The 15,381-nt window shown below is 49.2% G+C and overlaps 1 long non-coding RNA gene across 1 annotated transcript; it reads right to left on the reverse strand.

The window, feature by feature from the left end:
- Positions 1–5,470: 5,470 nt before the first annotated feature.
- Positions 5,471–14,956, reverse strand: LOC121493743. Its single transcript, XR_005988546.1, has 4 exons — positions 14,559–14,956; positions 14,324–14,469; positions 8,034–8,144; positions 5,471–6,039 (listed from the first exon to the last, which is right to left on the reverse strand). It is a non-coding gene; the product is annotated as an uncharacterized LOC121493743 (long non-coding RNA).
- Positions 14,957–15,381: the final 425 nt, after the last annotated feature.

A 15,381-nucleotide genomic window follows, 5' to 3' on the forward strand; every position in this document is an offset into this window, starting at 1 on the left:
CTCTTTTCTTGATGAGGTCCCGGACCTTAGTTCAATACTAAATAAACCACGTTATGAAACTGGACAAGACGGAGTTTGGCAGCCGTCACCGTGCGCTGCCTCCTGGGACCCCAGGGCCCTCCCCAGGCAGGGTACTTAGGTCAGACTTTTCCTCTAGACTTGATTTGGCTTTTAGTGGGGCAGGGGCTGGGGGTGGGTGGCGGTCAGGGACCAAGGCCTCATCTTCATCTGGAGGCTCCTGAAAGTGGGAGAAGCAGCCTGGCGGAGTGGACGGAGCCCTGGCCTGGCGAGTTTTGCAGGCCCGTGGCCGGGTCACCTCCCCCAGTCGGGCCATCTGTGAAATACAGGGTTTGAACTCTCACATGTCACATGTCATTGGGAGAAGTTTCTCAAAGGTTCAGCTATTCTCTTCCCTGCTCCCTCTGCCTCCTGCTACCCCCGCCTACCCCCCCTCCCACTCAGGCCCTGGGGAAGGGAGACAGGAAGGCAGAGAGCAGAGGAGGACTTTCTCTGGGCTTTTGAATCTCAAAAAAAAGCTGGGTGCTTCCCTCTAGGTGGTCGCAAGAGAGCTGTGTCTGACTGCTTGAGGCTGTGGCCCCCAGTCCCGGAGGTCACCTGATGGGTGCTTGCCATCACCACCTGCATGAGCATTACTGTAACACGTAGATCAATGGTTTTTAAACTTTTTCTTTTTTTTTTTAATGGCAGAACCTTTTCTTCAAACAGAATTAAATTATATAGTAGAATAAAGCAGAGCTACCTGGAGAGAAATGGAGGGCAGAGGCCCTGCCTTAGGTATTCAGAATAGACTCCCTCCCTGTGTGTCCCCCACAGTAGTCCCTGAGGGAGCTTTGAGGATGATGGTTAAAAAATCTAGTCAGTTGGGGAGCCTGGGTGGCTCAGTTGGTTAAGCATCTGCCTTCGGCTCAGGTCATGATCCCAGGGCCCTGGGATCGAGCCCCGCCTTGGGCTCTTTGCTCAGCGGAGAGTCTGCTTCTCCCTCTCCTTCTGTGCCTCCCCCTTCCTGTGCTCTGTCTCTCAAATAAACAAAATCTTAAAAAGAAATAAAATAAAAACCTCTTGAGTGGACAATAAATCAAGAAATTTCAGCAGGCTTTTATAAATTCCTATCTTGGGAGCACCTGGATGGCTCAACATTGGAGTGTCTGCCTTAGGCTCAGGGTGTGATCCCAGAGTCCTGGGATCGAGTTCCACATCGGGCTCCCCGCAGGGAGCCTGCTTCTCCATCTGCCTGTGTCTCTGCCTCTCTCTGTGTGTGTCTTTCATAAATAAATAAATAAAATCTTTTTTTAAAAAGTATTTTAAAAATAATTTTAATGGGGTGTCTCCCTATTAAAATTAAAATAATAAATGAAAATAAAAGCAAGTAAATGAAAATTAATTAATTAAAATTAGGATAATAAATCAAAATATATAATAAAATAAGAATAAATAAAAATCTTTTAAAAAATAAAAATAATTTTATTAGTTTTTGAGAGATGAAGGGACCACATAAGTCATGAGGCGGCCCAGAATGGGAAGCTCAGCGGTGGGCACTGAGCAGGGGGGTAAATCATGCCCAACTGTGGTAGATGCTGGTGGTGCCCTGCACAGTATCCCCTCAGCCCCCCTGACCTAACTGCAGCTGGGGTAAACAGATCCCGCCCCTGCGAGGCTCCCACACAAGCGCTGTCTGTCTCTCAGTTTTCTGCCATAGAACTTTCTAGAAAGCTGAGAGAGCTTGCTCAGTCTTCAAGGCATCTTCAAATGGCAGAAGGTTAATGCCCTGGAGGATGCTCACCCAAGGGGGATGAAGTGGGGGGACAATTCTGTGGTACATTCTCTGCAGTTCCCTGGCGGCCCCAACCACAATGAGTCCAGCTTGCCCAGACCATTTACAGAGCCATATAGCACCCCTAGGCTCTCTTGCCTTCCTCACCCTCCCTGGCTCCTGCCTCCTGGGGCCACCCCCTCCATCATCCACCGGCTCCCGGGTTCCGAGGCTCGGAGCTGGGAGTGCTCACACCAAGACATTCCTTTACAGTTGGATGGAGCCAGAGGCTGGCGGACATGGCCAGATGTGGTGTCTCTCCAGAGCTGAGCCGGATGGGGCCATTAATTCTGCACCTTTTACAGGGGAGGTAAACAGAGACTCCACCGAGGTGAAAAGTGACCTGTTGGGTGCAGAGGACAACGCTTAAAGCTGGGCCCGGGTTCCCTCAGTGGGACCCTTGTGGTCTGAGAGGAGCCCTCTCTCCCCTGGGGGGCGGGTGCCAGGAAAGCCCCTGGGACGCCCCCATCCCTGCTCTGCTGAAGGCCCTGCAGGGGGCTGAGCATAAATCCCCGCCCGGACATTCTTCTCCTTCAAACAGCCTGACGCTGCTCCAGGGAGTCTGCTGTGGGGCCCACAGTGCCGTGGAAACATTCCTGTCTGTAAACCCCGTAAACACTTGGTTTTCCTGGTGCCCTCTGCCAGGTGGCTTAGGCCTTTCCAGACCTCGCACCTCCAGGATGCAGTTTTTTTTCTTTCTTTCTTTTTTTTTTCAGGAAAAAAAAAACAAGTGGATGCAGAGCTGAGCCTGGCCCATTCCCCTGGGGAAGGGTCTGGCCAGATGGTCCTGGATGCTCTTCAGGTTGGGGGGCGGGGGAGTGTAGGGGGAGAAACTTCTAGTCATCATGTGAGGGGTATTTCTGAATTTTCTCAGTTTCAACATACCATTAGCTGGAAGACATGCACTGCTTTATTTTATTTTATTTTATTTTATTTTATTTTATTTATTTTATTTTATTTTATTTTATTTTATTTTATTTTATTTTATTTTATTTTATTTTATTTTATTTTAGATTTTATTTATTTATTTGAGAGAGAGCAAGAGAGCACAAGCAGGGGGAGTGCAAGAGGGAGACACAGACTCCCCACTGAGCAGGGAGCCCAATGGGGGGTGGGCTCAATCCTAGGACCCTGAGATCACAATCTGAGCTGAAGTCAGATGCTTAACCGACTGAGCCACCCAGGTACCCCAACAGCACTGCTTTAATAACAGCATTTCAGAGAAAGAAAAATGCCCTCTTTCAGCGGGTACACTGAATGAAGATGCACCCAGATTTCTATGAGAAGCACAGGTCTCACGTTTGAGGGACTATTGTCCCCATTTTACAGATGGGAAGATCTAGGATCATAGACATCCATTCACCACTAGCCCCGAGTCACACAACCAGGGAACAGCAGGGCCGCTTAGACCCAAGCTGGCTCACCCTGAGCTCTAACATTTACCCCTTTTCCAAAAGTGACCGGTGGGGCCGATGGAGAAGCATGACAAGCCAGGCACGATTTGGGGGTGGATACCTCGGAGATGCGGGCAGGGGGAGATGTGTTCACAGTGTGCCGGGCAGATGGGCAAAGGCCACAAGTGTGGGAGGAAGGGAAGCATCAGAGGTCAGAGTGTTCCAGAAGGAGAATAAGATGAAAGCAGGAATGGAATAGAACATGTGCCACATGGGACCCCTGGAAACCCCACCCCCAGAAGGGTGCCAGTTAGGACTCCCACCCAGATCGCACTGTGCTGTCTGGGACGTGACCTGTCCCCTCTGTGGGTGTGATCTCCTCACCTGTGGCCTAGATGAGCTATGGGAGCCTGAGCCTTCATGCTTGGTCCTCAACCTGGGGTGACTGCTCATTCCCCTTTATGCTTCTGGTCATGCAGTGTCACCTTCATTTACCCTTGAGTGTTCCAGTTTAGACGGGAAGGCCTCTGGCCACATCCTTCATACCCCACAAGGTTTTCAGCGTACCCTACATAGGACTGGGTGAGCGGGCCCAGGCCGACATCTGGAGGTGCTGACCTTTCTAGAAGGTCTGCTCCTTGTTTTTGGTGTCCTCTCGTCAACAGACACACACAGCCCACAGTCCACAGAGACACGCACGGATACACATGGATACACATACACACAGTTACATGTACCACCTAGATACACACACCGACACACTCACACTCTCATACGGCCACACAGACACACATGGACACTCATTCGCAGACACACTCGCTCTCTCACACACACACACACCTTTCCTTAGCCAACCCAAGAGACAAATAAAGATAGAACTTACCTCCGTAAAGTTCCCTAACACACTCAGCGATTGCCTGGTACCCTGTTTCGGAGCCAGACCTGAGGGGAATTGGTCCCTTCCAGGACATATTTCCTTTAACAGCCAGCTGACCCTTTTATTTTTATTTTTATTTTTTTTTTAACAGAAGAGTGCTCACTTCTTTTTTTTTTTTTTAAATTTTTATTTATTTATGATAGTCACAGAGAGAGAGAGAGAGAGGCAGAGACACAGGCAGAGGGAGAAGCAGGCTCCATGCACCGGGAGCCTGATGTGGGATTCGATCCCGGGTCTCCAGGATCGCGCCCTGCGCCAAAGGCAGGCGCCAAACCGCTGCGCCACCCAGGGATCCCCAGCTGACCCTTTTAAAGGGGCAATATGCTTTTAAATTTGAGAGCCTATAATAAGTTTTCCGCCTCACTATTAAAAAAAAAAATCTCTTTCAAGCTACCTGGTAGGAGAAAAATACCTCCTTTTATAAAACTTTTGTCCCGAGTGGAATCTAGAGGAAAGTCACGTTGGCCGGCCTCTACCTCCGCCGGTCCGCCCCTTGACCTGGGGGGCAGCCATCGCCTTGGAGATCACACTTGGGGGGGCCCCTTGACTTTAACGTGGAGAAACAATTAGTGGTCAAGAGAGCCCGTCCAAGGGGGACCCGCAGGCAGCCTTGGGGTGCGGGATGGCGGGAAGCTTGGCCACCTCAGCCTTCAAGTCTCAGTGCGTGTTTGAGGCAGAGGGGGGAGGAAGGTTGGGTCCGGCCTGGCGGCCAAGGATGAAGCCCTCTGCCCCATCTAGACCCCCAGAGGGGGGAGGGGGGAGGCCAGGCGAGGGTGCCCAGGCCTGAGGTGGGGATGGCCCGCAGGAGGCCTGCTAGGGCTGCCGGCCGCCGCCTGGGCTCCAGGAGTGAACCAGAGCCGTCAGTGTGGTAGCCGCTTGATTAAAGTGCAGGGGTTTACTAGATCATTTTTAAAAAAACACACAGGAATCCCAAATTGCTGCCCCCGCCCCCCAGCCCGGCCCAGCCACCTGGCCCGCTGCCCCCGGTTGGTGCTCGGCGGCCCTCGGGCCGGCACCGAGGCGGCCGGGCCGGGCCGGGGTTCCTGCCTATTCCCGGAGGACGGCCGGCGGCGCGCGAGCCCGGCATTCTCAGCTGCATTTAATCTGGCCTGAGACAGGCTGGCGAGGGGGAAAGGCGCGGGCCGGGCGCGGGAGGGGGCCCCGAGCCACTTGGACAGTTGGCCGGCTTTGTTCACTTGGTAACCTGGAGCCGGGCCAGCCTCGGAGGAGCTCCCTTGGCAGCAGCAGTCTGTTCCAATTAATCGCGTTTAACCATTCTAATCACACTTTAGCACATTAATCCTATTTTCAATCCAAAACACATCTGAGACAGCGGCATGTGGGCCTTTTTATGGGAACCGCAAATCAGATGTAACGGAGAGACACGGGACCCTCGTTCGCTTTGCACTCTCACTGAACTTAAACTTAATAAAACACGGGACTGGCTTGTGGTTGGATTTACTGCACGATGCTGATGCTTACACATATAAATAGATCCCTTAAGTGACTTAAAAACCTGTCAGAGAGCGCAGTGAAAATTTGATTATAAGGGAAGCAGCGCGGGGCCTCAGGCCCCTCCTCCTGACAGGGACACGGTGGGTCTGATGGGTGGGTGGGTGGGTGGGTGGTGGGGCTGCCCGGCTCCCCGAACCTCCCCGGTGGTGGCGCCCGCCAGAGGTGGCGGTGATGCGCCGGGAGGCTGCGCGGCCTGGTGCTGAGCGGCCTTGTAAAGGGCTTTATGGAGGTGTAATCTTGAAAACTTGATAAACCTCAGGCACCTCATCTCCGACGTTGCTGTCGAGTTTCCCAGGCGCTTTGACGGGAGGGACTCCTCTGTGGCAGGCCTGCAGGCAGGAGGGCCTTCAGAGCTGGCTCTCCTGCAAATGGCCAGAGGGACAAGGGGGCTCACCGAGCTGCCCGAGGCCGACGAGGACGACAACAACATATAGTCTGATGCCTTTGTTTCAGGGTCCGTGGGAGATGTTTCCCAAAAAAGAGAAGGTGTCTGCCTGAGGTCAGAACTGTGAGCTGTGGACAGTGCCAGGTTCGGGCCAGGCCCCTGGTGGCCTGGGGACCCCTCAGGCCCAGCCCAGCCACCCTGCCTCTCCCCTCAGTGGTCCCTGCAACACACAGCAAGGGTGAGTTCATGCAGCCCGAGACCCTCTTCCTTGTTCCAGCGATGCGTGGCCTAGCGGCCATCCATCTCTGTGAGAATGCCCCCTTGCCCATCCTACTCCCGTTTTCCTGTTTAGTAGCACATAAGTAGCTGGATGGCTGCAGTAAAGAGGAAAAAAATCATTTGCATCTGAATGCAAACACTGCAACATCAATATTCTTGCATCGGACCTATGAATATTGGGTGTGCTGGCCTGGGAGGCAGGGATCTGGATTCGAATCCCGCCCCTGCCACTTCCCAGCTGCCGTGCCCTGCTGTGAGGTACCTAACTGCCAGGTCTTGGTTTCTTAATCCACAAAATGGGCACGGCCAGAATAGCTACCTGGTGGAATTTTTTTCTTTTTTGAGTTATGTCGAATGATTGGCGTAGCATGTGACACATAGGAAGCACTATAAAAATGTCAGCTACTACTTCCCTCACTCCCCCCCATCCCCCAGAATTCAAGGACAAAAATATTCAAGTGTCTTCATCTATTAAACAGAACACAGGGGTTGGTGAGCAGATGACATGAGGTGACATCCGAAAAAGTATGTGTTCAGTGGATGTCGGCTCAAACGGAAAGACTTTATCTTTAGTACTTTATATGAAGACAGGTATATAATGAAATTGTTTAAATAGAACTCTTAAATGTTTAAAAAGAAGGAGGAAAAGCAATCAGATCAAGTATCCCAGCTGATATAGTTCACTGTACTTGAGCATAAAATCTGGCACCGGGTTTATTGGAAGAAGGCAAACAGGGAAATAAGGTGAAATAAGTCATCCTCATTGTTCATTTTTTCAGTTATGCAAGTCAGCAAGCCCTCGTTTAAGGCACACTACGCGCCAGAAACTGCTTTTGGCAAGGAGAAGAGGAAAGATGACTGATACTTCAGGTCCCTTTTTCTCCAAGAATGAAGCTCGAAAGTTGGGTTTACCATGTCAGCCCTTCTGAAAGATCCAGTCTTCTAGAATGATTTCGAAGGAGGATGCAGTAACGTTCCTATCTGCAGCTTCTTAAAAAGACCCTTGATAATCCTGGGCAGCTTCGACCAGAAGCCAGGCGAGGCCTTCTTGCACGGGTCCGGCTTGAAAATCGATTTCTAAACTGCAGCTTTGACTTCCTCCTCATCCAAAATAGTACGGGTTTCAGGGGTATGATAGGAAAAAAAAAAAAAATATATATATATATATATATATATATGCAGAGATGTGAACTCAGTGCCCAGCTCTTCATTTGGATCTGGGGCGGGAATTATCAAGTCATGCTAAGTGAAATGAAATACGCAACGGCTCATAACACGGTAGGAAATTTAAAAAAAAAAAAAAAAAAGAAGTTGGATAGGAACCAGGATTAGGGTCTGATGTTTGGCTTTCTAAGTAAACACGTCTAGCTTTTTATTTTACAAATAACAATCTGGAAAGATGCATTAGGGAATCTAAATGCAAAATAGAAATGAGTTTATCCAGGTAAGTAAGGTTTTATTAAACAATTTAATTCATTCCAGTTCCTTTGGAAGAAACTGTGGGTTATGGTTAATGTCCTGAGCCAGACAGAAAGTGCATTCATGAAGTCACCTGCATTTAATATACAACTGTCAGAAAACTGCTCACCAAGCCCTTTCCCGGAGAGGACCAAGCCGAAGTAGATTTTTATTTTGGTTAAATGCAACAACAGAAGTGTCCAATGAATATTCAAGGCAAGGAAAGTCTCAAACCTGAGTGCCAGCGGTGGAGAACACCAACAGAATTTGGGAGCCCCGCGAGTCTCTGACAATTCTAGCCACTTCCAAATGCGCTGTGCCGGAAAGAGGTTTTTCAGATGTGATCTGGGCGGGAAAGGAAAACAAAACAAAACAAAAAAGCCAACTGGAATTAAAACACGGGTCCCTGCAGATACCGTTAAACAAATAAATCAACTTATGAAATAGGTCTGTAACAGCCATGCTCGAACCAGGAAATTCTCAGAACAAGTATAATCATTTTATGAGCATGTAAAAAAATCCTCTGTTCCTATAATATTCTTTATTGGGAAAGCTAGACAGGTTTGCATGGGCGTCTTTGCTCTCTGCTTGGTATCCCTGGTATTTGCAGTTTCAGAAGAGGTATTTCCCAAGTCCTTTGGCAAAAGAAAAATCATTGCTTTTTATATTAAGGGGTTTACCAGGCATCTGGTAAGAAGTCATAAAATTATCCATGATTACAAGTACGCTCAGAGGCTCAGTAATGCAGCGAGTTCTGCACGCTGGCGCGGTGCTCTGCTCAGAGTTATTTCCTCGAACACCTCCTGATGGCTTCTCCTCTGTTTTCTGAGAGTCCCCAGTTGTTCCTCAGCCTGGATTTTCATATTCTCAAATGTTGCCTTCTATCTCGGATTCTACTGTGGTCCCGCGGACCAGGAGCCCCGCGCGCAGGCTGAAGGAAGCTGGTCAGACGCAGCCCTGAAGAGAACTGGTGCAGCCACTGCAGGGAACAGCCTGACCGTTCCCAATAAAAATTAAAATGTAGAGTCACCCTAGGATCCGGCAATCCCACCTCTGGGTAGACACACGGGTCCAGGAGAATGGGAGGCAGGGATTTGAGCGGATGCTTCTGCACACTCGTGTTCACAGCTGCCTTATTCGCAATGGGGAAAGGGTGGAAACAACCCAAATGTCCCTCAGGGGGATGAACGGATAAACCGAATGCAGTATTATGTGAGTGCGACGGAACACCGCCTGGCCTTCAGAAGGAAGAAAGATCTGCGTGTGCCACAACGTGGGTGACCCTTGAGGCCATGGATGCTAAGTGAAATTAGGCAAATACTGCACGATTCCACTTATTTGACATCCCTAGAGGAGCCAAATTCATCAAAACAGAGAGCAGGACGGTGGGTGCCAAGGGCCAGGAGAGGGGTCGGGGAGCCAGTGTTTAGTGGGGACACGGTTTCAGTTTTACAAGTTGAAAAGAGTTCTGGAGATGGATGGGTAGTGGAGGCACAATAGGGTGAAGGTGCTTAGTGCCCCCGAGCTGTACACTTAAAATGGTTAAAATTGTAAATTTTATGTTATGTATATTTTACTGTACAAAAAAGGTAGCCCTGAGAAAATGGGACTATCTCTCAAGAGCCTTCATAGAAGTCCTGTCAGAAGAGTCAAGAGGGATGGCACACAGCAGAGAGAACTCGGGCCCGTGGGACAGTGGGGAGACCTGAGACCTGGGCTCAGACCAGCCCCCCAGGAGCCATGCCCGGGTGGGTGCCCAGTACGGAGAGTTGTTCAAGGAAGTGAAGCCAGACCTTGGGGTGACGATAGTAGCAACTGGCACTTGAGAGTTTACAAAGCAATTTCATGTCTATTAGGTCATTACTGCCTGGGCACCATCCCATGAGGTTAGTCCTAACGTTACCCCCTGGAACGGTGAGAAGGCCAACGGGGGCTCGCCTGCAGGGACTATACGCTGAGGGGGAGAGAAGAATGGAGCAGTGCCAGGAGACCCCACATAGAGAATGTTCCTCCTCCATGCATCAGTGTCTCCGGGAGGAAAACTGAAGAACCCCCATCCCGTCTCATTAACCCCCTCCTCCAGAAAGGCTTCCTGGAATGCACAGGGCTCAACTGCATGCCTCCCCCGGGAGGTTGGATCAGGTCTGGTGGCGGTTCACAGGGCTATGCAAGGGGACAGAGTTTGACCCCTATGGGTATCTGCTCGGTGCGGCCTTCCCTAGCAGGCTGCAAGCTCTCAAGAGCGGGGAGCAGGCCTTGGGTCCTCTACTGTGCCTAGCACAGTGTTGGGGACACATCAAGAGCTCAGTAGTGCTTGTAAATCGGGGCCGAACTGCCGAGGGTGAGCCTGGAGGAGACTGCAGTGGTGATTTCTCTAAGCAAGTGTGCAGGTGGAAGCTGTGGCCTGCCCCCGAGGGACCCGCGTGGAAGGAGCAGGGAGACAGGGCGACGCAGCCACCGCTCTAGCAGTGGGCTCAGGGCAGACAATGCTTCCGTTGTTTCCAGTGAAAGAAACCTCTGTGCCCGCCCTTTCACCTGTACCCCTGCCTACCCCTAGCTTTGTGCCCTGGAACCTGTTTCCCATTGTGCAGAGGAGCATGGGGAGGTGAAGGTCAAGGTCCTGCCAAGTGCAGCTGGGACTAGAGACTGGGCCTCCCTGCTTCAAGGCTCTTCCTGCCAGACAGCACTGCTGCGTGGCTAGAGAGAGTGCAGGGCATGAGGTCGGAGGTGACTGCAGAATCTGGGGTGGGGGTGGGGGCCCAGCAGCAGGCTGGAAGCGGCTGCTGGAAACCCCCTCCTGGAATCCTCTCCCAGGGCCTCTCCCAGATCGGGGTTGCCTGGTAGGTCCTGCAGGGGCCTCAGTATGCAACCAAAGGACAGCTGGGCACAGGGTCGGACATGTGCTCAAATCTCAGAGAACCCCCAATTAGACTTAAGGGACTTTGGGGTAATTGAGGCTCAGTTTCCCCTTTGTGAAAATAGAATGAATAACAACTGTTTCCCTGGAAGACTAAACCAACCAAACAAAAAAGATGTATGAAAATAGAATAAGCTTTAAGATGCACAGATGTCATGGGGCTCGGCACGCAGTGGTGCTCAACAAGTATTTGTTGAATGACTATTAAAAGTCAGGCAGCTTGGGGATCCCTGGGTGGCTCAGCGGTTTGGCGCCTGCCTTTGGCCCAGGGCGCGATCTTGGAGTTCTGGGATCGAGTCCCCCGTCGGGCTCCCGGTGCATGGAGCCTGCTTCTCCCTCCTCCTGTGTCTCTGCCTCTCTCTCTCTCTCTCTCTCTCTCTCTCATTGTCTATCATAAATAAAAATAAATTAATTAATTAAAAAAAAAAAGCCAGGCAACTGATTGAAATAGCTCTGGGGGCCTGGCTATATGGTATGATCACCTCAAAAGACCACTCCCTCCTACGCATACGGACTTCACAAGCACTTAGCTGATTTGCTTCATAGAAGCCTGGGAGGTGTGTGCAAGGAAAGAACCCTGAAGGTGACCTGACTCATTGTGCAAGGTCTCGGGGCTGGCCGGTGGAGGACCTGAACGTCAGGCTCTGGAGACAGTGCCCTTCCTGGTTAGAGAAGAGAGAACCCAAGTCTCCTCACTGTAATTACCTAAGTCCCCATGAGTCCTCAGAGACAGGGCTCTGGCGTGGTTCTTGTCTGGATCCAGAATGTCCTGTCCAGTGCTTGGCACACGGGGACTCAAGTACATGCTCAGTGAATGAGTGAATGAATAAATGAACAAATGAACAAATGAATGACCATACAAGCAATTGTCCCCCTTTCCAGATGCTTTTTATCTAGAGAGGAAGGCCCAGATACCCACTGTCTGCTCAGCACCTTGCTTTGTGCAGAAGAGCTTTGCGCTGGATGCCTTAGAGGGGCGTGCGGAGGTCTGCTGAGACAGGTGCTGCATCTGCAGTGCTGAGCTGTAGACATGGGGGGGCTGATGGAAAAGAAAGGCAATTGCAAAAAAAAAAATAAAAAAGAAAGAAAGGCAATTGCAACTGCAAGACAAGAGGTCCGAGTGGCCACATGGGACTGCCTTTGCCAATGCTGAGAGCAGAGCCAGCCTCAAGGGCCCCAGGATCAAAAGAACCCAACACTTGGTGTAACTCCCTGCTGCTGCCATCTTGAAACTCTTTTTTTAAAGATTTTATTTATTCATGAGAGAGAGAGGCACAGACACAGGCAGAGGGAGAAGCAGGCCCCTTGTAGGAAGTCCGATGTGGGCCTCGATCCCTGGACTGGGATCACGCCCTGAGCTGAAGGCAGACACTCAACTGCTGAACCACCCAGGCATCCTAAAATTCTTCATTTTTGAACGAGAGCCCTGCATTTCTATTCTGCACTCGGTCCAGCTGTTTGTAGTGAGAAGAGGGACACGGTGACTGGGTGTTCCAACTCCTTCCACATACTTCTGGAGGGGAGTCATTCACTCCTCTTTAGAGGGAGGTCATGTACAAGCTTCTTGGAAGCTTCTGAGGCAGGGTTAGAATTAGAAAGCCCTCCCTCAAGAACAAAATTTAGGGACAACCAAAAATTCAACAATCAGCATAAATAATACTTTAATACAGACTTTAAAAAAAAAGATTTTATTTATTTACTCATGAGAGATAGAGAGAGAGAGAGGCAGAGACATAGGCAGAGGGAGAAGCAGGCTCCATGCAGGGAGTCCAATGCGGGACTCGATTCCGGGACTCCAGGATCACACCCTGGGCCGAAGGAAGACGCTCAACCGCTGAGGCACCCAGGGACCCCCTAATACAGACTTTTAAAACCACGATGAGCAAAATATCAAAATGTTATATTCATAGGATCAGTAATACAGCTGTACTGAGCCATTACTAGACCCCAAAGCAAAAGGAAAAATGCGTGCTCCAATATACACCTTTTTACATATTTTTCAATTGTTATTTTTCTCCTTGAACCTTAAAAGTTAGTTGAAAAAAATTACTGGAAAATGGAAAGTTAGGTGTATTAAAACTCACAAGATTATTTTAAGTTTGAATAGGTTATTAATATCCCAAACAGAATTTACTACAATTTTACTTCTCTGCCTTTAATGGAAGCAAACTTCTCAATATTTAAAAAAACTTGCTTCTTTGCTAATCTCATTTGCAATAGAGAGAATTGCCATGTGTGGTGACTTCTCTCTTCCAAGGAACAACTTTAAAGGATGTTGAATCAATTTCAGTTTACTAATCCTGCCTTTATTTAAAATTTTAATATTTTCTTCATCATGTTTTTTTCTGCATTAATTTTGATTTAAAAACTATTGCATTAAAATATCTCTTGGGGGTTTATTGTTTCATAAACTATAAGGCTATTCCTTATTTTTATGTTTAGTGAAAATAGGCAGTAGTGACAGCTGTATAGCCTTGGGGATGTACTTAATGTCACTGAATTGTACACTTAAAAGTGGTTAAATTGGTAAGGTTTATGTTCTGTATATTTAACACAACAAAAAATATTTCACTTGATTACTGAGTTTTTCAGATCCCTCCTTTAAATTTTGTGCCTGAGGTCAGCACCTTGCTCAGCCTCACCTCAGCCATAACCACGCTGCAGAGGCCCCAGGAGTAAAGCTGAGAACCAATGTGTTTGTCCCACTTAGTTTGTTGAAGGTAAAAAAAGATTTGGGGGCACTTGGGTGGCTCAGTGGCTGAGCATCTGCCTTTGGCTTGGGGCGTGATCCGGGGTCCCCAGATCAAGTCCCACATTGGCCTCTCCACAGGGAGCCTGCTTCTCCCTCTGCCTATGTCTTTGCCTCTCTCTCTGTGTCTCATGAATAAATAAATAAAATATTTATAAACAAACAAACAAACAAACAAACAAACAAACAAAAAAGGATTTCAAATGGGAGCCGGAAGGTGGGTTATACTTTAAGAAGGATTGAGAAGAGATTAAAATTAATCAATGCCCAAGTTTCATAGAGCAAAGAGAAAATATAGAAGATGGGTCCTTGCTTTCACAGAGAGGAAACATAAAGCTTCTAAAAAGCATGACTTCCAATTTGCAAAAATCACGTCTGTTTAATAGCAAGCGTTTATTGGGCAGTTACTATGTGCCAGGAATTGTGCTAATGCTTCACTTGCCTTCTCTCATTTAATTCTTACAACAATGCAATGGAGCGAGAGGCTCACATTTATCTTCATTTGCAGACCAGTAAACTGAGGCACTGGGGATTAAGGAAATTGCCTAAGGTCACACTGCTTGTGAGTGGCAGAGTGGGAATTAGGAGCCAGGTCCCTGCCCCTCTGGCTCTTAACCCCTACCATCTCTCATCTCTTAGACCATCACTGGCTACCAATTAGAAAATGTCTGCTCACTTTCCAATAGAATGTTATTTTTTTCCTTCTTTCAATCAGCTATGCACTTTTGCATCCAATAAATGCACATTGGCTCTGATTCGGGCACTACAGGAAACATGAAAGTGATCGACCCAGGATCTCGACCTCAGAAGGCCTGGAACCCAACAGGAGGTAAAAGGCACAAAGACATGTGGCTCTACCTTAGTGTAGTTGGTGTGCAAACCCGCATCCGGAGGTCACATGTTGCAGGGGCCATCTGGAAGGGCTTCCAGGAGGTGGTGACCTTGCAGCAGTTCTGGAAGCCTGAGCAGGCTCACAGTGCTCCAGTTCCACAAGGACATTTTGCCTGCAGGTAAAGCAGACGGTGTGGGATATCAGCAGAGCAGCAGATTGGAGGCTCTGGACCCTGGTTCTGGTCTTTTCTGTGCCCCTCACCTCCCGAGATCTTGGGTAATGCACCTACTGGTCCTGTGGGGTCTTGGCGTTCTCATCTGAAAAAAAGGAAAAAAAGAGCAGGCCAGACTCCACTTACTGGCACACCATCAGAAAGACAAAGGAGAAAACATACATCAAATGCCCAGCAGATGTGTCAGAGAGCAAAATATTTTGGCTCTGGAGATGAAAACAATAGCAATTAATTATAAAAAGGTATGCAAAATCGTCTGGCCAGGGTGAATGAGTGTGTTTGAGCAGGAAAGGATGCAAGCTGGTCCCTCTGCTCTACTACTCCCCCCAGACCGCTCAGTCTAGCTTAAATATCTGTCCAATATTTATTTTGAATAAATTCCTTGAACATATTAGTGGGTCCTTTTGATTATAAAAAGAACAAATGAAGTAACTGCATAATCAAGAGAGGTCTTGAATATTTAGAGAGCCTCTCCTCTCTCTCTTCCTGCTTAGACCAGCTGGGGATTGGGGAGTGGCGGGGGGCGGGTGGCGGTGGGTACCTTTTCATCATGGACCTTTAGCACTCTTCTCAGGAGTTGCAAATGGGCTGTGGCCGCCACTTGCCTGCCATGGATGCTGATTTTGACAACACGTCTGAGAAGAGTTTGGCAATTCTTGTTGCAGGGGACAGGGTCAGGGTCAGCTAAGAGGAGGCGGGAAGTGAAGGGGCAGGAAAAGCTCAGGGCTGCTCCATCAACCTCAGGGGGAGTGGGAGCAGGGCAGTATTCCAGATAAGGCAGTGGGTCTTGGTCCCAACTTTTCAGGGTTGGATGCATGCTGGCCCTTCCCTCCTCCACCACCTTGGTGGTGC

Source organism: Vulpes lagopus, chromosome 6 (genome assembly GCF_018345385.1).
Source record: "Vulpes lagopus strain Blue_001 chromosome 6, ASM1834538v1, whole genome shotgun sequence".
NCBI classification, from domain to species: domain Eukaryota; kingdom Metazoa; phylum Chordata; class Mammalia; order Carnivora; family Canidae; genus Vulpes; species Vulpes lagopus.